General features: G+C 45.2%; 1 long non-coding RNA gene and 1 pseudogene across 1 annotated transcript; both read left to right on the forward strand.

Moving 5' to 3' along the window:
* The first annotated feature begins 9750 nt into the window (after positions 1–9750).
* LOC134037982 (E3 ubiquitin-protein ligase TRIM39-like) lies at positions 9751–20042 on the forward strand (annotated as a pseudogene).
* On the forward strand, positions 13390–14072 carry LOC134037986 (uncharacterized). Its single transcript, XR_009932626.1, has 3 exons — positions 13390–13541; positions 13694–13787; positions 13888–14072. It is a non-coding gene; the product is annotated as an uncharacterized LOC134037986 (long non-coding RNA).
* Positions 20043–20399: the final 357 nt, after the last annotated feature.

Consider the following 20399-nt stretch of genomic DNA (forward strand, 5'->3'; position numbering starts at 1 on the left):
CAATGTATTTAATTAATTTAAATGTATTTATGCTTTAACATTGAATATCATCATATATTTGCCCATGATGATAATGACCTACCTGTTGGAGCCCTTCCAGTCCTCCTTGGAGCAGCCTCTTTACATCAGCGCTCAAGTGGGTGATTGGTGTCAGACGAGGGGGGGGTAAATACCCCACAGCAGGCGGAGTCTCAGGCCTGCTAGGGGTCACAACTCCAACGGTGACACGGTTGAGGGGAGTCAAAGCCCGGGGAACCTGCTGGTCGAAGAGGAGGGCCTCGGGAGTAGGAGGAGTCAGAGGGGGGGATTCCATGGCGTCGTCCTCAATGGTGGAGGGGACCACAGGAGTGGTCTCTGGCTCAGATAGATCCTGGGGAGACAGAGTCACAAGAGAAGACATCACCTTTTGGCATGTGGGACCTGAGATCTTTCCATGGCTCTTTAGGATGATAATCAACAAACAGTGCCATGCCATACCTTGAATCAAACAATAGCTGAATAAACGAATACGTACAGTACGTCTGTACTGATTACTTACAAAGCGTTGGATGGAGGGCTTTTCTTCCTGAGAGGGTTGGACCTGTGGTGGGGAACTACACACCTCGGGTGGTTGGATACTCTCAGTGCAGGCCCTGCAGGCCATGCGTAGCTTCTTAAGCTCTTTCTGCCAGTTCTCCAGGCCCGTCAGATTGAGATCATCTCTGCAGTCCTTCATCACCATTTGGATCAGCGCATCGAAATCTTTGCTGACCCGTATATACTTCTGCGCCTGAATCCTCTGGAGCCTTCTCCCTCTGACGTTATAAACTAGTCTTCTCAGAGACGCACCCATCAGGCCTTTTCCCTGGCTCTTCACACGAGACATCTCTTTGAAGTACTCGTTGGTGTTCAGGATCTCCTCCTTGGTTGTCATAAGATCCTGTTCCAGGGCAACCAGGGATTTTTGGAACCTTTTCACGACTCTTGTGACACGGGACTGCCTGTCGCGCCTCTTCTGATCGTGTAGCATGGTGGGGTGCACGTCATTAGTGATGCAAGGCTTGGTCACGGCTCTCAACGAGGAAGGAAGAAGGCCCTGGGCTTCGTAATCCATAACCGGATTCTAGGGAAACCAAGAGTAAAGTACAATGTGCAGGAACAGGGCAGAGAGGAAAATGTGAAAATATGAAGATCCATATGGTGAGGGAGGAGGTCAGGTGGGTCAGATGGCTGAGCAGTTAGGGAATTGGGCTATTAATCAGGAGGTTGCCAGTTTGATTCCCGGCCGTGCCAAATGAAGTTGTGTCCTTGGGCAAGGCACTTCACCCTACTTGCCTCGGGGGAATGTCCCTGTACTTACTGTAAGTCGCTCTGGATAAGAGCGTCTGCTAAATGACTAAATGTAAATGAGGGAAAAGCTGATTCAGCACTAAGAGAAAAAGACAATTCATTGACCTTTTGCCACACACATACACATACCAGGCTTCTATCCGTAAGTGGATTCTGCTGGCGGTCACGGTCCTCATCAGACTGTGAGTCAGATGGAAACATATTGTTCACACAGTCTATATTAAAAATTTAATGTACCTTGATGCTTTTGATGCACAAACTGACCAGAAAATCTCTCTCGCTGACTGAACGGAGAGAGAGGTCATCGTAATCTTCGGTCTGACTGATAGTGTTCTCACCACGTTCCACTTCCTATATTAGAGACACAGTCACTCAGAGGTATTTGACCATGTTTGCTGTTTAACCATTTAAGTGTATGTAAAATAAGGATCTTACCAATTCGGTGTCATCCCTTTCACCTATCGCTATGCATAAACTACTGACCAGAAAGTCTGCCTCATCGAGTGAATGGAGAGACAGATCATCCCTATTTTTCCAATCCGTTTCCACCTCTTGAATACTTGTCCCATCATGGTCAACTTTCTACATTAGAGACACAGTCACTCAGAGAGGTATTTGACCATGTTTGCTGTTTAAACATTTACATTTAAGTTGATATAAGGCTCTTAACATTTCTGCGCCGTCCATTTGTCGAACCAGTATCCGTTTGGATCTCTTTCCACTGTCCCCACGACGGTGATCAGGATCATCAAACTGTGTCAGATAGATCGTTAGTTTTCATAAATAAATTCTCTGAAAACCACTGCATTTGGCTATGGCCAATAACAGTGATTATGGGAACGTGTTATTTGAGAGGAGCTGACCTGACTGGAAGAGTTTGGTATCGGCATGTTCGGCTCACAATGATTGGCTGTGAAGCAATTGAGAGAGAAAACTTGTAACTTTTGTAACTGCAATGCTGTTGAGGTTTGATTCAGGCCATTTGTGGACTGAGTCTTGAGTCTCTTTTTATTGATGTGGTCAGTTATAACAAAACACAAAAAGAAAACCATGTATCAAAACTTGCTTTAAATGTATTTGATGCGAGGATATTGACGGTAACTGCATAACGAAAGTGTGGATTAAATTGAGAATGAAACTATGTTTTACGTTTAAGATTACAATAAGTAGGGGAAACATTAATGTGTAAATAAGAATTACTCACCAAAAAGCACAAAATTGTCTGAATAGCCTTAGAAAATCTCCTGAGAAAGCTTACAATACAAGTCTTCAAGTTGCTATTCACCTGCCTGTTCAGAAGAAATGTGATGTAGCTGTGTAATGTTTAATTTAAGTATGAATATACACCATTATGACGTTTTTGTACGTAATCATGTGTAGCATTCAAACATACTTTTTATACAGAACGTATGTCCGTAAAATAAATGTGTCAATATTCTTCATTAGAAATGTGTAATTACACACAAGCATGTAGTTCAGATGACTCCAATAAATAATACGCAAACAATGCCCACTATGCAAACTACAACACGTAGGCTATGCGATAATTGTTACTTGGCCCATCTGCACTACACGTTCCGTCATGTAGGACAGATTTGATTTTGAAATCCATACAGCCCAGCAGTCCTTTAAATTGGCAACATCTTTCTTGTCTGTATAGGTACCGACCAGAGCCATTAAATTATTAAGCTTTATTGATTGATTTATTATCAAAACTTGCTTTAGATGTATTAGAATTTTGAATCTGAGAGACATTTTCTTAGTTGTACAGCCATGATATTTACGGTAACTGCATAACGAAAGTGTGAATTAAATTTAGCATAAAATTATGTTTTGTGTAAGATTACGATAAATAGGGGAAACATTAACCTCATCATCTGTGAACATAGACAAATAGTTGTAATTTGTGTGTGTGTGTGTGTGTGTATATAGTGCAATATTATTGTGACACTATCTACTACAGCAAAACTAACAGGAGACAAAGCTAAGACAGAGGACAGTTGAGATATGATGTGTGATGTGAGGTGTTAACAGGTGCTGAGCACCATCCTACACTGTACACACATGCACACTTAGTAAAAAGATGTTCCTGACAGCTGGAAGAAGACTAACTTACAGGTCAGAACCTCGCTTTAAACAACCACTATAAATGGTGTTTACTGTATATTAAATTGTGTATTTCATAAAATGTATCCAATTTACAGCATTGGAAAAAAAGTCAACTAAATAGACAGATATGGTGAGTCTCCTGACATGGGAGAGGTATTCAGACTGCAAGGCTGTCCACTTCACACTACATTTCCCATGATGCCTCAGGCTTTCTTCACAGGTAAACCCGTCTGCATCATTACCTCTATATAACACAACCAAGCCTAACTACAGCATAGGACAGGGTTAAAGCCTGTCTCTATCCTACCATTGTGTTGAGTAAAAGTCTTCAATTAATCTTATAAGTTCAAAAAACGGCACTGGAGCTCAGCAAAGTTTGATGCAAAGTGTTTATTGGTTTTCAAGAAAACAAAAATCCCAACAAACGTGAGCTGATCCCTGGACCAACTGATCTTTACCCCCCGGGCATGCAAATATATACTGTTGTATGTTCCCACCTATTCTCATGTGTTATTTTACAATTGGTAATTACAGATGGTCTCATATCTTACTCATAACTCAATTGGTCACTTGTCCTGGGGATTTCAGATTTCACTCGCACCTTAGCTTTGATGCCTTTGACCTTGCTTGTGTTTGGAGATGTACATTTTGATGCTGGGATACAAAGATTAGTGTTTCTCTTAAGACGGGTTCTGTAGACCACAATACGTTGATGCTCGCCTTCATGCTGCTTACACAATGAGGCTCGTTGTACATCATCCCTAGTTGGGCCTTGTGCTGACCTTGTGCAGGCGACTACAGATAAGATTCTGGGTGAAGGGCCAAAAAACAGTGCATCTTGACTTCTAGCTCAGGCCTCTGTGTCTGCTATAAACCTGGTTCATATCACATCAGCATCTGAGTCTTGCATTTGGGTTCACCTGTCACTCCCCAGGCAGCCAGGATCATAACACATTATCAAGGGAGGGAGAGGGGGAGAGGGGGGGAGAGAGAGACAGCTCACACACACCTTCAGCAAGAGTTCAGCCAACGAGCCGGTGATGATGTGCCGTGCCCCGTCCTTACTGCTGGGGTCAGGGTAGCAGAGGTCAAAGGTGAAGGGTCATGACACTGAGGTCACTGTGGAACACACAGAGACCACGGTCAAACTCAGTTCATTCAGTCAGTCTAGAGAACAATCCAACACTCAGTAGAGGTTACTTGTCATGTTATGTATTCACCACTAGATGTCCCCCTAGATCTACACATTTACAGTCGTCTGTACACTTCTGTACCATGACAACTGTGTAGTTCTCAGTGTGTGCTCTGTATGTGACAAAGAGGGGAACATCCAGTCAGGGTAGGTTTGTGTGGATGTCAGACTCTCTCCACTTGTCTATGAGTGGTGTAAACACATAAAAACACAGGCAGACACACATTAATACGTTTCATTCTTATCTTCTCTTGCTCTCAGTTTTCATTATCTCTTTCTTTCAAGCGATCTCTAGTAACATATTATATTCATCAGTACAGAGAACTAAGTTAAGTGTATTTTAGTTGTGTTGATGTCAGGGTCATTTCTTCTCTTCTCTTCTCATCTCTTCTTCCTCTCCTGCCAGGATCTCTGGCAGGATTTGAAAGACTATAGAACTATGCTCTTATATATGCAGTATTTCTGTATTGTACTATTTCTGTCTTTTCTGTCTTTTCTTTAATGAAAGTACATTTTCAACAATATACCATTATAGTTTTGTTCATGAGTTCATAGGTTCACAAGATTCATAATTTAACTTCTGGTCTTATTCTCGAAATGGCTTCCTGCAGCAGTCTCCTGTCTGAAAATCAGTTCAAGTGTTTTATCTGTCTGGATGTGTTCACTGATCCTGTCACTATTCCATGTGGACACAACTTCTGTTCTCTGTTCACTGTCACTTTAGAGGACGAGTACAGACCAAAAAAGGATGATCTTGTGAAGATGATGGCTGACATGAAGCAGATGATGGAGGAAATATCTAGGAAGGTTCAGGAGATCAAACTCTCAGTAGAGACCAGCAAGAGAGATGCAGAGAGAGAGATATCAGACAGTGTTCAGGTCTTCAAAGCTCTGGTGCGCTCCATTGAGAGAAGCCAGGCTGAGCTCATTGAGGTGATTGAGGAGAACCAGAAAGCAGCAGAGAAACAGGCTGAAGGGTTTATTAAAGATCTGGAGCAGGAGATCACTGAGCTGAAGAGGAGAAGCACTGAGCTGGAGCAGCTCTCACACACTGAGGACCACCTCCACCTGCTCCAGAGCTTCCCATCCCTGAGCACCCCTCCACACACCAAGGACTGGTCTGAGATCAGTGTCCACAGTGGTCTGAGTGTGGGGGCAGTGAGGAGAGCTGTGTCTCAGCTGGAGGAGACACTCAATAAAGAGATGGAGAAGCTGTTAGACACTGAACTGAAGAGGATTCAGCAGTATGCAGTGGATGTGACTCTGGACCCTGATACAGCATGTCCCTATCTCATCCTGTCTGAGGATGGGAAACAAGTGAGACATGGAGACATAAAGCAGGATCTCCCTGACAACCCAGAGAGGTTTGATCCTTGTCCCTGTGTCCTGGGAAAGCAGGGCTTCTCCTCAGGGAGGTTCTACTATGAGGTGCAGGTTGAGGGGAAGACTAAGTGGGATCTGGGAGTGGTCAGAGAGTCCATCAACAGGAAGGGGATGATCACACCGAGTCCTTGCAACAAATGGTTAAATCAGTACAAGAGTATCTAGACTGAAATGTAGATAACATAGGCATGCTCACTCTGCCTACACACATTTCAATCAGGAGAGACCTGGGATGAGTGAAAGATGTTTATTACAGACTAATAAATGTACTATGGTGTTTGGAGCTTGAACCCCATGGGGAATTATATAGATCAACGGGCGCCTGCCCAACGCCCGAAGAAGAATCCCCCACGGAGTCCAGACACTGGTGGCGGTGGCGGCAGCCGACGACCAATCGAGCCGAAGACTGAGACAGGAACCGGGCGGCGACGGGGTGGTGGAGGGTAGCGCACTTGATAGCATGGACAAACTACACAGGGAGAGAATCATATTTAAAGGCACGGATCATGTGACACCATTAATTGATAGCGAGAGCGCTATATCGACCTGAACCCTAGTGACCGCCCGACCAGGGAACGGGGGGAAGGTAGGGCGTTCTTAGCGGGGGGAGTGAGAAGTGTACACTACGATAAAGCCCGAGTGCAGAGATCGGTCTTGCCTGACTGAACTTGCGCAAGCTTCATAAACACACCATACGCACACACTTATATTCACACAACTTCCATTCTACATGTCTCTCTCTGTCATTCTTCCCTCATCACACACTATTTTTCTTTCTATCTCTCTCAATCTCTCCCACTCATTTACTTCAGAGTAATAAAACCCTTCCTGTTAGCTGACTTACTACATAGAATTCAGTCATGAAAGGGTTAACTTTGATCAGGACAGAGGACTGGGAGGGGAGGAGCCTCTTATCGTTATTTCACTGAAACGAATCTTAAGAGATTCTGAACTCAGGAAACATGTTCTACTTAGTTTAGGTAGAGTGTGTTTTGGTTATTTTACATACAGAGATCATAGAAAACAACATAAGTACCAACAGGTGAGAACAGAGAATCAATCAGGTGTATCCAATGATGATGTGGCTAGTAAATACACACTGTTGCTAAACTCTGACGTTCAAAAGACTATACAACTATGCTCTTCTATATGCAGTATTTCTATATTGTACTAATTATGTCTATGCTATTGCTTCTTTAAATGAAAATACATTTTCAACAATATACCATTATAATTTTGTTTACCCTAATAACTACTGTGGCATCTGTGTCAGCAGTTGTCTAGGTAAACTGTTCTGTAGTCTCCTAAATAAAAGAATAATAAATGTCATTGATGAACACAGCATCTTGAGCAGAACTCAAATTGGCTTCGTACTGACACATCGCACCACCGATCATGTAAATACCCTTCACAGTCTAATTAACAAACATGTACACCAAACAATATAAAAAATAATATTTGCTTGTTTTATTGATTTCAAAAAAGCTTTTGACTATTTGGCATGAAGGGCTCTATTATAAACTTCTACACTGTGTTATAGGGGGCAAAACATATATGACCTGGTTAAATCAATGTATTTGGGAAAGATGTGCTGTCAAAATTGGAGATAAACAAACTGATGTCTTCACTCAGAGAAGGGTGTTCGTCGGGGCTGTAATTTAAATCCAACTTTATTTAATATACTGTCTATATATATAAATAAACTTGCTGTTAAGCTAGATCAATGTACCGCTCCTGGCCTCTCCCTCCTAGACAGAGAGGTGAAGTCTCTGTTTTATGCTGATGACCTTGTCTTACTGTCTCCCACCAAACAAGGACTACAACAACAGCTGGACATTGTTGAACAGTACTGTCAAATCTGGACCCTTGCAGTAAATATAAAGAAAACTAATGTCATGATATTTCAAAAAGGCCCAAGATGCCAGGAAGACAAATACCAGTTTATTATAAATAATCATGTAATTGAACATACTATGAGTTATAACTACCTTGATTTAACCATAACAGCATCAGGCAGTGAATGCACTAAAAGAAAAATATCAAAGAGCCCTAAATGCAATTAGGAGAATCAGTTAAAATCAGTCTTAAAATATTTGATTGTGTCATCCAGCCCATTACGCTGTATGGTAGTGAAGTATGGGGTCCACTCAGTCATCATAGCTATACCTGCTGGGACAAACACCCAACAGAATCTGTCCATGCAGAATTCTGCAGAAACATCTTACATATACACAGAAAAACGCCAACAAATCCATGTAGAGCAGAATTGGCAGATACCCAATGATAATTAATATCTAAAAGAGAGCACTACATTTCTTTAATCACCTTAAATCCAGCCCTCTAGACACATTCCATTCCAAAGCCCTCCAAACCCAAGAGCTGAACCCAGATAAGAGTCCCCTATGTCAGTTGGTGCTGAGACTAACTGCCCCCACTCAGACACACCCTGACCAGTCTCACACCAACACTGCTTTCCAAACACCAATCAGAGTACACCAAATTATAACACAATGTAAAGAAACCTATCTGGAACATTGAAAAGAAGAAACTAAAAGCCAAAGTAGATTTGAATGGTATCTAGTCTTACAAAGATATTATAAACTGGCAGAATATCTCTCTACTACTACTTCTACGTCAGATATTAACCAAGTACAGGCTCAGTGACCACCAATTGACAATTGAAACAGGACGACCCATCATGGCAACCAAAATAAAACAGAATATGTGGTCACTGTTCGACAGGTGAGGTTGAGACAGAGATGCACTTCCTTTTACAATGTGAAACATTCAGTGATACAAGAAATGGTTACTGTAGCAAATTGCACTCTGTAATCTCAGATTTCAAAGGTCTTAGTGACCTCTCAAAGGTAAAAATACTCCTAGGAGAAGGAGACCTTGGATAGGACCATGGATACCTTGTTACCCATTATGTTTCAATATGCCACAACCTGAGAGACAGTGAGTGACCTAGACACACAATGAATGCACAAAAAGCACACAAACAACATATACTGTGTGTGTGACTGATGGGTGTATGTGTGTGTGTGTGTGTGTGTGTGTGTGTATATATGTATATATATATTAATGAATCTTAATGTTATGTTAATGTTTTCCTGCTTTAATCTTTCAACTGGATTAATCATATTTAATTGATATGATTATTTGGAAACATTAAAAATATACCGACTTGACTTGAATAATAATGATATAAATACAAAGTTGTACACCTGTTGGGTGTAGTTACACGTATGTTTAACTACTGTGTATGTCGCTCGTATGTCTCTCTTTCCTAAACACAAAGTTTGATGTGCTAAGAATGTGCTATGCTAGCTGCTCCAAGGCAGGAAGTTTTCCAAATAGATTAGATTAGAACCCTTGCCAAAGACAAATCTACAGTATTCCATTGCAAGAAATGGTTAAATAAGTACAAGAGTATGTTGACTGAAATGTAGATAACATACGCATGCTCACTCTGCACACACACATAAACACACCATACACACAAACTTATATGCACACAACTTCCATTCTACATGTCTCTCTGTCATTTTGCCTCATCACACACTATTTTTCTTTCTTTCTTTGTTTCTATCTCTCTCAATCTCTCCCACTCACTTACTTCAGAGTAAAAAAACCCTTCCTGTCAGCTGACTTGATAAATAAAATACAGTCATGAAAGGGTTAACTTTGTTCAGGACAGAGGACTGGGAGGGGAGGAGCCTCTTATCGTTATTTCACTGAAACAAATCTTAAGAGATTCTGAACTCAGGAAACACGTTCTACAAAGTTTAGGTAGAGAATGATTTGGTTATTTTATACACAGAGATCATAGAAAACAACAAAAGTACCAACAGGTGAGAACAGAGAATCAATCAGGTGTATCCAATGATGAAAGACTATAGAACTATGCTCTTCTATATGCAGTATTTCTGTATTGTACTATTTCTATCTGTGCTATCGCTTCTTTAATGAAAGTACATTTTCAACAATATACCATTATAATTTTGTTTGTGAGGTCATTGGTTCACAAGATTTAAAATTGTAACTTCTCGTCTTATTCTAGAAATGGCTTCCTGCAGCAGCCTCCTGTCTGAAGATCAGTTCCAGTGTTCTATCTGTCTTGATGTGTTCACTGATCCTGTCTTTACTCCATGTGGACACAACTTCTGCAAGGCCTGTATCACCAAGTACTGGGACAACTGTGACCTGTGTCAATGTCCCATGTGCAAGGAGAAGTTTGATACGAGACCTAAGCTTCGTGTCAACACTTATCTCTGAGATGGCTGCTCAGTTTAGGAGGTCAGTGAAAGGTAAACCCAACAGCCAATACCTACGACCAGCCAGATCTGGAGAAGTGTCATGTCAAGTGTGCTCACTTATTGCATCGTGTTGACATTTTGTTTGTAATTGTTGTGCCTATTTTACAGTGTTGTTGTTTGCTGGGTTTGCTGTTTATCAGTGGCACCAGACCTTGTACCTGCCGTATGTTTTATTTGTGTATGTAATAAATTGACTACTCTTTTTGATAACTTGTGAAGTCCACCGGTTGTTCACTGAAGCCCCATTCCAGATCCTTAGTTCAGCTAAGGACCTCAGAAACTAACCATTACACACACTGCACAAGCAAACATGAACACACTTCTTTGGGGTGGTAATGGAGTAGTCCAGCTGGGGTCAAAATGTATAACCTAGTTATTCTAAATGTGTGATGTTCTAAAGGGCGAAAGTGGTCTGTTTAATGTAAACAGGTTCTGCAGGCACTTTAGCTTTCTGTCTTGAGTGAGATGAAACAGGCAGATGTTAGACGTCCTCTGTAGTCTTTCTAAACTAACTCGAGTATCTGTTCATGTTGTTGGGTCTATTATTTTACCCATCAGGAACAACTATTGATGTTTTAAGTTTTCCCCCTTTGATACCTAAACCCTAAACTGTTGTAAATATGCTGAACCTGTAGTTCTCAAACTTATCAGACCAAGTTCAACGTCTTTTCAAACAAAACCGTCCAAGGTTCACCTACAACAATCTACCATGTCAGAGACGCCACAGAAAATGAAATGACCAATGCAGCCTCTATGTTCAGACGTTTTACTGTTTTAAGATTGTTCAAGTATTTACTTTAAAACATTTTGTTTAATGTATAAACTTGTCTGTAACACCAGACTGATCACGTGCAAACAGATCCCTCCAACTGCTGAGTGATCTGAGAAGGAGAGAGGGGGAGAGAGAGAGGAGGGGTGAGAGTGTGATCCACAGCAGTTTATTATTTTAACATGTTTGAAGTAGTAAATACAGTAATATTGAAACCTGAGGCAAAGGAACATTGCCTCTTGCTTGGCCAGGGAGAGAGAATGAACAAGCAGCTCCAGTATCAGGAGAGAGAGGAGGGAACTACACCTGCTGATGTGTCACCTCTGTGTGGTCCTCCATGACAGTCAGTATAGTATCAATGGTGCTGAGGATGACCAGGACCAGTCACATGGTCAGCAGCAGCAAGGAGATATCTTAACAAGCTGCAGGTGACTCAAACCAGGCTGCTAGATCAGTGCAGGAGTGTTCATTTCACTGTCAAACATCCACCTTCATTTCTGACTAATAAAGACAATGCTTGTATGGTAGCTGACTTCATGTTACCAGTGTGCATCATTGTGATAGACCTTAGAGAATGAATGAGTAAGTGTGTGCTCTGTAGGTGACAAAGAGGTGAACATCCAGTCAGGGGAGGTTTGTATGAATGTCAGACTCTCTCCAGTTGTCTATGAGTGATGTACAGAGTGTAGTGATTTACTGAGTGATTGGTTTAGTGATGTACAGTCCTGCAGTACAGACAGAGTACAGGGTTCAGGTGGGGTTCAGGCACCAGTTGTATTGTAGGAAACATGAGAGGTGCAATGAGCACTAAGGTTGTTATGGTGCTTCATAAATGGAGGAGCTAGTTCTGGCATGGAATTCAGGCTGTGCGTCACGTCATCAGCTGATGTCACTCACACAATCACCTGCAGGTGTGTTAATTGAAGGTCTCTGCCTTCCCATTCATGCAGGGGACACGCTAAAAGATTTTCTTTAATCTTATACGATTTTCAAACTGTAAGAGACCAAAAACATGAGGACAAAAAATCCTAGATTTAACAGTTTTGCTTCTATAGTGTGTGTGCCCTGATGTGACAAAGACAGCACACCACACACAAACTGATTTTCAACCAGTGTCCCGACTGTGAACACAAGAAATGTGCAAAATCTCTCGAGACTCAAGAATAAGCATGACGGACGATATGCTGGAAGAAATTGCGATGATGGTGTTTGGAATGATTTTCAGAGAGAAAAAGAAAAGGGTTTGCTGTTGCCACAAATCGACAAGCTGATCCTCCATCTCTGCTGTCCAAAGCCATTTAACCAAAGAGTCAATATAAGTTATTTGATTTAACTTTGTGCTGCGCTATGACTATGTTTGTTATGCTTCCGTCTTCTCTCAGCTTGCTTTATGATTGGATATTGTTTAGTTTCACGTGAAAATCTCCAGAGCTTGTGCGGGTTTGACCTCGGGGTTCCCCCCACACATCAGGATTTCTGATTGGTGATAGGACTACCCAACACAGTAAAAATAGATTAAGGCTACAAGGCTTAAAACAGCAACTCATCAGCTGATTATGTTTTCCATGTGTACAGAAATACATGCAGCAGTCAAACCATTCATTCACTGTTGCAGCTACAAATGATCCCAAAAGTAAAATGTTGATTTATGAATCACAACATGATATTTATGAATCAGTTTGATTTCTTGAAGAAGGGAATGAGGGGGCTTTCACTCATGGTTTCAAACAAGATTTCTGTTAAGGATTCATTGTCAGGTCTTCCTTTTAGGTATTGTAAGTACTATTGATTTTAAGGCAGGGAGTCAGGTGGCTGAGCGGTGAGGGAAGCGGGCTAGTAATCAGAAGGTTGCCAGTTCGATTCCCGGCCGTGCCAAATGACCTTGTGTCCTTGGGCAAGGCACTTCACCCTACTTGCCCCGGGGAGAATGTCCCTGTACTTACTGTAAGTCGCTCTGGATAAGAGCGTCTGCTAAATGACTAAATGTAAATGTAAGGCACAACTTTATAAGACAGCCTTTGGTAAACTGATTCCCCTTTGAACCCCATCCACGTTACTCCAGGAAATGAAGTGGATATAAATTCTCAAAACTAATCCAACATTCATTCTCTGAATAATATAAATGTTGTTGTCATATTATATTTCTGGGAAATTCTCAGGTGAAAGGAATTAGTCAGCTGACCCTGAGCTGTGTTGGAAGTTGTGTTTGCTTTGTCTTAGTTGTCTGACAAATCCTGTAAAATCCAAGATGAGGTAACGTGTGTTGCAACAGCCCGGATGTGATTGCAACAGTGTTCATCATGTATAAAAGCAGGTGCAACCAGGCCACAGTCAGACGTTTTCCTCAATTCTCACTGGATAGCATCAACACCCCAAAGAGAAGCCATGAAGCCAGTGATCGTGCTGTACGTTGTGCTGATGATGATTGCACTGGTGTGCAGTAAGTACTGTTTCACTTTACTGTCACTTGATCTACCTCTGTGTTTCCTGTTGTATAAATCATCTTTGCTTCTATAAACTGTAGTGTATAAATAAGTTGTTTGCTGTTTTCTACTGCCATTGAATTGCAACTGTACTGTTCACTCGTTCCAGATGTTTATGCTGCATGTGAGAATGGAAGATGTGCCAAGAGATGTAGTAGTAATGAATATAAAGACAGCAATTCATACTGTGGGGGTGGAAATATGTAAGTATAAATCTATAGGCTGGTTTTCATCCATAGACATCTTTGGTCCTTTTACTGTGTGCATGTGACTTGTGGCTTGAATTGATATTTCTTTTGTCAGATGCTGTGTTGAAAAAGGCTGGTGAAAAACATCCGTAAAGGAAGATGTGGATCAAGCAACATGCATTATTGTGTTTTTTCTTCTTTCATTTAAATTGAGTTGAAACAGTCAGACACTTACACAAGATGCATTCATCATGATCTGCGTTTATGCCAGTTTGAATAAAATCAAATATCACAACTATACATATCTGTGAATTCATTTATTTATTTAGAAATACACAAGGGTTTTACAGAAATTACTTGAATGTGCTTATTGTCCAGGGCCCTTGACATCATACAAGGAAACTCACGTTACAAAAGGAACATATAGCTTGGATAGGAGATGACAATAAGGAAGATAACAAATAGATGGCTCTTTTCATGAGAAATGTATTAACTTCACAGTGCACATAAACTGTGATAAGACTTCCAAACACATAAAAAATAGGTTAAGGCTACAAGGCTTAAAACAGAAACTCATCAGCTGATTATATTTTTCATGTGTACAGAAATACATGCAGCAGTCAAACCATTTATTCACTGTTGCAGCTACAAATGAACCCAAAGTAAAATGTCACAAAATGATATTTATGAATCTGTTAAGCTAAGACTTTAGGATCAGTTTGTACCCTCCTGACCTGTGGTGTCCTAAGACTTAATTTGGGAGGCTCCTTGAGCTCGTCATTGCTAAATTCATTTCTTCTTCAATCTAAACTACACTAGTGTATGCTGCTGGAATCTTTAATGTGATAAAAAAGAGAAAGACAGATGTTGTGATGCAAATTCATTTTCTTTACGATTCATGTATACATTCAGTTCTTTCTTTACGATATATATTCAGTTTATCACCAGATTATGTTCGGTCTATATGACTATGCTGGCTGTTTATACATAATGCCTCAATTTCTCATGGTTGTTAAAATTCAATTTTTGTCAAATGTCCTGCAAGTCACTTTGGATTTCACAAATACTTTAAACTTAACCTCAACTTAAACTGTCGTTGGCAACATTTTGTTATTGTTTTCAACACATCCAACGATAAATTATATGAAATTCGGTTCTGTCATGACAGTATTGATAACATAACTGTCTGATTTGTCATTTGTTTTGTAATATCTTTAAATAGATTGGGTACTAAGTAATGGCCTTTTTCAAGCAATTCTTTATAATGATGTAATCTCCACAACTCATGATGAACAAAACAGAGTTTAAATAGAGTTCAGGGAATTGCTAGTCAAGCAGTTTTTGGCAATTTATGAGACCAAAACTAAATTGGTCCTCGGGGTTCCCCCCACACATCAGGATTTCTGATTCGCGAACGAGGCGCCTCCGACGTCCTTCCGAGCAGATTCTGTCACTCTTAACACACCTCACACCAAGGAAACGTGATAAAATAATCTGTAGAACCATCAAGATAATTGGGACATTACCTAGGATTGTCGGAAGGGGGAAAATCGGCCCGATTATCCTGTGGTGTGTACCCAGCATTAGAGGACTTGAATACTGCATGCCTTCACAGACCCGGACACACATGCTCACACATCATGTGTTACTGTGTAGCTGCATATTGTGCTGTTGCTGTCACCCTCCAAAGACAAATCTACAGTATTCCATTGCAACAAATGGATAATCAGTACAAGAGTATCTTAAACTGAAATGTAGATAACATACGCATGCTCACTGCATACACACATAAACACACCATACACACACACACATTTGTGTCACGGCCACAGCCGTGCCCCCCCCCCCCCCCCCCCCCCCCCCCGGTTTCAGTTTTTTGCCCTGCCATAGTGTTTCCCTGTCATTGTCTTCATCTGTTCTCGTTAGCGTTATTGTGTCCACCTGTGTGTCGTTTGGTTCTGTGTATTTAGGTTTCTGTTTTGTGTCCAGTCTTTGTCTTGTCCTTACCATACCTGTCCGTGTGAGTGCCCTATCTGTTCCCGTTTTTGAGAAATAAAACCCTTGTTTCTGCCATGCCTGCCGACTCCCCTGCGTTTGGGTCCAACCCCACCTCACGTCGTGACAGAAGGACAAGACCACAAATGGACCCAGCAGAGAGTTCCCCGAACCCTTTCCTAGGGACCCGACTTGCTTTTGGTGGACCCCGAAGCCTGCAGCGGAGGGCCCACCCCAAGTCCTGGTTCCGGCTCCAGCCCCAGCCTGAACCCCGACTCCAGCCTCGGTCCTGCCCTGGGCCCCTGCCTCGGTCCTGCCCTGGGCCCCTGCCTCATCCTGAGGTTGTGCCGCCCTGCGCCCGGACGAACATGGTTGCGCCGCCCAGCACCCAGAGCACCGAGGCTGTTCCTGCCGGGGAGTCTCGGCCGCCTGCCGCCGGTACCCAGCCCCGTTCCTGCCCTGTACTCCAGCCTCGGTCCTGCCCTGGGCCCCTGCCTCGATCCTGCCTTGTGCCCCTGCCTCATTCTGAGGTTGTGCCGCCCTGCGCCCGGACGAACAAGGTTGCGCCGCCCAGCACCCAGAGCACCGAGGCTGTTCCTGCCGGGGAGTCTCGGCCACCTGCCGCCGGTACCCAGCCCCGTTCCTGCCCTGTACTCCAGCCCCGTTCCTGCCCTGTACCCCAGCCTCGGTCCTGCCCTGTACCCCAGCCTCGGTCCTGCCCTGTACCCCAGCCTCGTTCCTGCCCTGTGCCCCAGCCTCGTTCCTGCCCTGTGCCCCTGCCTCGGTCCTGCCCTGTGCCCCTGCCTCGTTCTTGCCCTGTGCCCCTGCCTCGTTCTTGCCCTGTGCCCCGGCCTCGTTCCTGCCCTTTACCCCAGCCTCGTTCCTGCCCTGTACCCCAGCCTCGTTCTTGCCCTGTGCCCCAGCCTCGTTCCTGCCCTGTGCCCCAGCCTCGTTCCTGCCCTGTGCCCCAGCCCCGGTCCTGCCCTGTGCCCCGGCCACCTCCTCCGCCCGAGGACTTCTGGCCGCAGCCTCCTCCGCCCGAGGACTTCTGGCCGCAGCCTCCTCCGCCCGAGGACTTCTGGCCGCAGCCTCCTCCGCCCGAGGACTTCTGGCCGCAGCCTCCTCCGCCCGAGGACTTCTGGACGCAGCCTCCTCCGCCCGAGGACTTCTGGACGCAGCCTCCTCCGCCCGAGGACTTCTGGACGCAGCCTCCTCCGCCCGAGGACTTCTGGCCGCAGCCTGCCGCCGTGCCCGCGCTCCCAGGCGCCCCCTCGTCCGCGCTCCCAGGCGCCCCCTCGTCCGCGCTCCCAGGCGCCCCCTCGTCCGCGCTCCCAGGCGCCCCCTCGTCCGCGCTCCCAGGCGCCCCCTCGTCCGCGCTCCCAGGCGCCCCCTCGTCCGCGCTCCCAGGCGCCCCCTCGTCCGCGCTCCCAGGCGCCCCCTCGTCCGCGCTCCCAGGCGCCCCCTCGTCCGCGCTCCCAGGCGCCCCCTCGTCCGCGCTCCCAGGCGCCCCCTCGTCCGCGCTCCCAGACGCCCCCTCGTCCGCGCCCCCAGGCGCCCCCTCGTCCGCGCCCCCTCGTCCGCGCTCCCAGGCACCCCCTCGTCCGCGCTCCCAGGCGCCCCCTCGTCCGCGCTCCCAGGCGCCCCCTCGTCCGCGCTCCCAGGCGCCCCCTCGTCCGCGCTCCCAGGCGCCCCCTCGTCCGCGCTCCCAGGCGCCCCCTCGTCCGCGCTCCCAGGCGCCCCCTCGTCCGCGCTCCCAGGCGCCCCCTCGTCCGCGCCCCCTCGTCCGCGCTCCCAGGCGCCCCCTCGTCCGCGCCCCCTCGTCCGCGCTCCCAGGCGCCCCCTCGTCCGCGCTCCCAGGCGCCCCCTCGTCCGCGCTCCCAGGCGCCCCCTCGTCCGCGCTCCCAGGCACCACCTGTCCCCTGTGCCTGTCCTGCCCCCGGGTGGTTCCCTGGACCTGCCGGCCTCCGGGCCGCCGGCCTTCTGCCCAGCCTCCGGGTCGACCCCCGGACCTGCGCCGGCCCTCTGCCCTGCCTCCGGGTCGACCCCCGGACCTGCTTCTGCCCTGCCTCCGGACCTGCTCCGGCCTTGTGGGACGTCCGGTGACGTCCCTTGAGAGGGGGGTCCTGTCACGGCCACAGCCGTGCCCCCCCCCAGTTTCAGTTTTTTGTCCTGCCCTAGTGTTTCCCTGTCAGTCTTCACCTGTCTCGTTAGCGTCATTGTGTCCACCTGTGTGTCGTTTGGGTGTGTCTTTAGGTTCCTGTTTTGTGTCCAGTCTTTGTCTTGTCCTTACCATACCTGTCCGTGTAAGTACCCTATCTGTTCCCGTTTTGAGAAAATAAAACCCTTATTTCTGCCATGCCTGCCGACTCCCCTGCATTTGGGTCCAACCCCACCTCACGCCGTGACACATTTGTATTCACACAACTTTCATTCAACATGTCTCTCTGTCATTCTTCCCTCATCACACATTATTTTCCTTTATTTCTTTGTTTCTATATCTCTCAATCACTAAAACCCTTCCCGTCAGCTGACTTGCTAGATAGAATTCAGAATTCCTGGTCTTATTCTAGAAATGGCTTCCTGCAACAGTCTCCTGTCTGAAGATCAGTTCCAGTGTTCTCTGTCTGGATGTGTTCACTGATCCAGTCTCTACTTCATGTGGACACAACTTCTGCAAGGCCTGTATCACCAAGTACTGGGACAACAGTGACCTATGTCAATGTCCCATGTGTAAAATGACTTTTGATAAGAGACCAGATCTCAACACTTTCATCTCTGAGATGGCTGCTCAGTTCAGGAAGTCAGAGCCACTGAAAGCTGCCATCAGTCCAGACCTGCGTCCTACTAATCCTGAAGTGTCTTGTGACATCTGAACAGTGTCATGTGACATCTGTACAGGTACCAAGCTCAAGGCCCTGAAGTCCTGTCTGGTGTGTCTGGCCTCTTACTGTGAGACTCACCTGGAGCCTCATCAGAGAGTTGCAGCCTTGAAGAAACAAGCTGATCGACCCTGTGGAGAACTTGGAGGACAGGATGTGTCAGAAGCATGACAAACTGTTAGAACTCTTCTGTAGAAAGGACCAGACGTTTGTTTGTGTCATGTGCATGAAAACAGACCACAAGACCCATGACACTGTCACTTTAGAAGAGGCATATGAAGAGAGGAAGACTAAGCTGGGACAGATGATGGATGAGATGAAGCAGATGATGGAAGAAAGATCTAGGAAGATTCAGGAGATCAAACTCTCAGTAGAGACCAGCAAGACAGATGCAGAGAGAGAGATATCAGACAGTGTTCAGGTCTTCACTGCTCTGGTGCGCTCCATTGAGAGAAGCCAAGCTGAGCTCATTGAGGTGATTGAGGAGAAGCAGAAAGCAGCAGAGAAACAGGCTGAAGGGTTGATTCAAGATCTGGAGCAGGAGATCACTGAGCTGAAGAGGAGAAGCACTGAGCTGCAGCAGCTCTCACACACTGAGGACCACCTCCACCTGCTCCAGAGCTTCCCATCCCTGAGCACCCCTCCACACACCAAGGACTGGTCTGAAATCAGTGTCCACAGTGGTCTGAGTGTGGCGGCAGTGAGGAGAGCTGTGTCTCAGCTGGAGGAGACACTCGATAAAGAGATGGAGAAGCTGTCTGATACTGAACTGAAGAGGATTCAGCAGTATGCAGTGGATGTGACTCTGGACCCTGATACAGCATGTCCTGAACTCATCGTGTCTGAGGATGGGAAACAAGTGAGACATGGAGACATAAAGCAGGATCTCCCTGACAACCCAGAGAGGTTTGATCGTTGTGTCAGTGTCCTGGGAAAGCAGGGCTTCTCCTCAGGGAGGTTCTACTATGAGGTGCAGGTTGAGGGGAAGACTAATCGGGTTCTGGGAGTGGCCAGAGAGTCCATCAACAGGAAGGGGGAGATCAAACTGAGTCCCAACAATGGATACTGGACTGTATGGCTGAGGAATGGAGATGAGTACAAGGCTCCGGCTGACCCCCATGTCCTCCTCTCCCTGAGACAGAAGCCCCAGAAGGTGGGGGTGTTTGTGGACTATGAGGAGGGTCTGGTCTCCTTTTATGATGTGGAGGCCAGGTCTCATATCTACTCTTTCACTCGCTGCACCTTCACTGAGAAAGTCTATCCATTCTTCTGTCCCTGTGTGAATGATGAAGGTAAAAACTCTGCCCCTCTGATCATCACTCCTGTTACACACTGAAAAACAAAGATATGGATTTGCTGGAAGGAAAGTGTAACTGATTAAAAACAAATTCAGAATCAGACAATTAAAATCTAATATTGTATAGAATTTGTTGTAGCAATAATTACTAATTAATTAGATGTTTTTTTTAACACGGCCGCCGCCGTCAGTTAATATTATGAAACGAAAGAAAGTAATAGGCCTACCGGTCATATTTTTTAGACTCAAACACGAGTTCAACTAGAGTCAAAATATTACATGAGGCTCAAAAACCCTTATTTGGCTGAATTATTGCAAACAGAATGTGCATCGCATGCTAGCATTAACAATGGATGTACATTTTGAAGCTGAGAAACTGGCGTCCATTATCTGTAGCCTACGTATGCTTGTATAACACACCTCTTAACCCTTGTGCTGCCTTCGGGTCACATGACC

Source organism: Osmerus eperlanus, chromosome 17 (genome assembly GCF_963692335.1).
Source record: "Osmerus eperlanus chromosome 17, fOsmEpe2.1, whole genome shotgun sequence".
NCBI classification, from domain to species: domain Eukaryota; kingdom Metazoa; phylum Chordata; class Actinopteri; order Osmeriformes; family Osmeridae; genus Osmerus; species Osmerus eperlanus.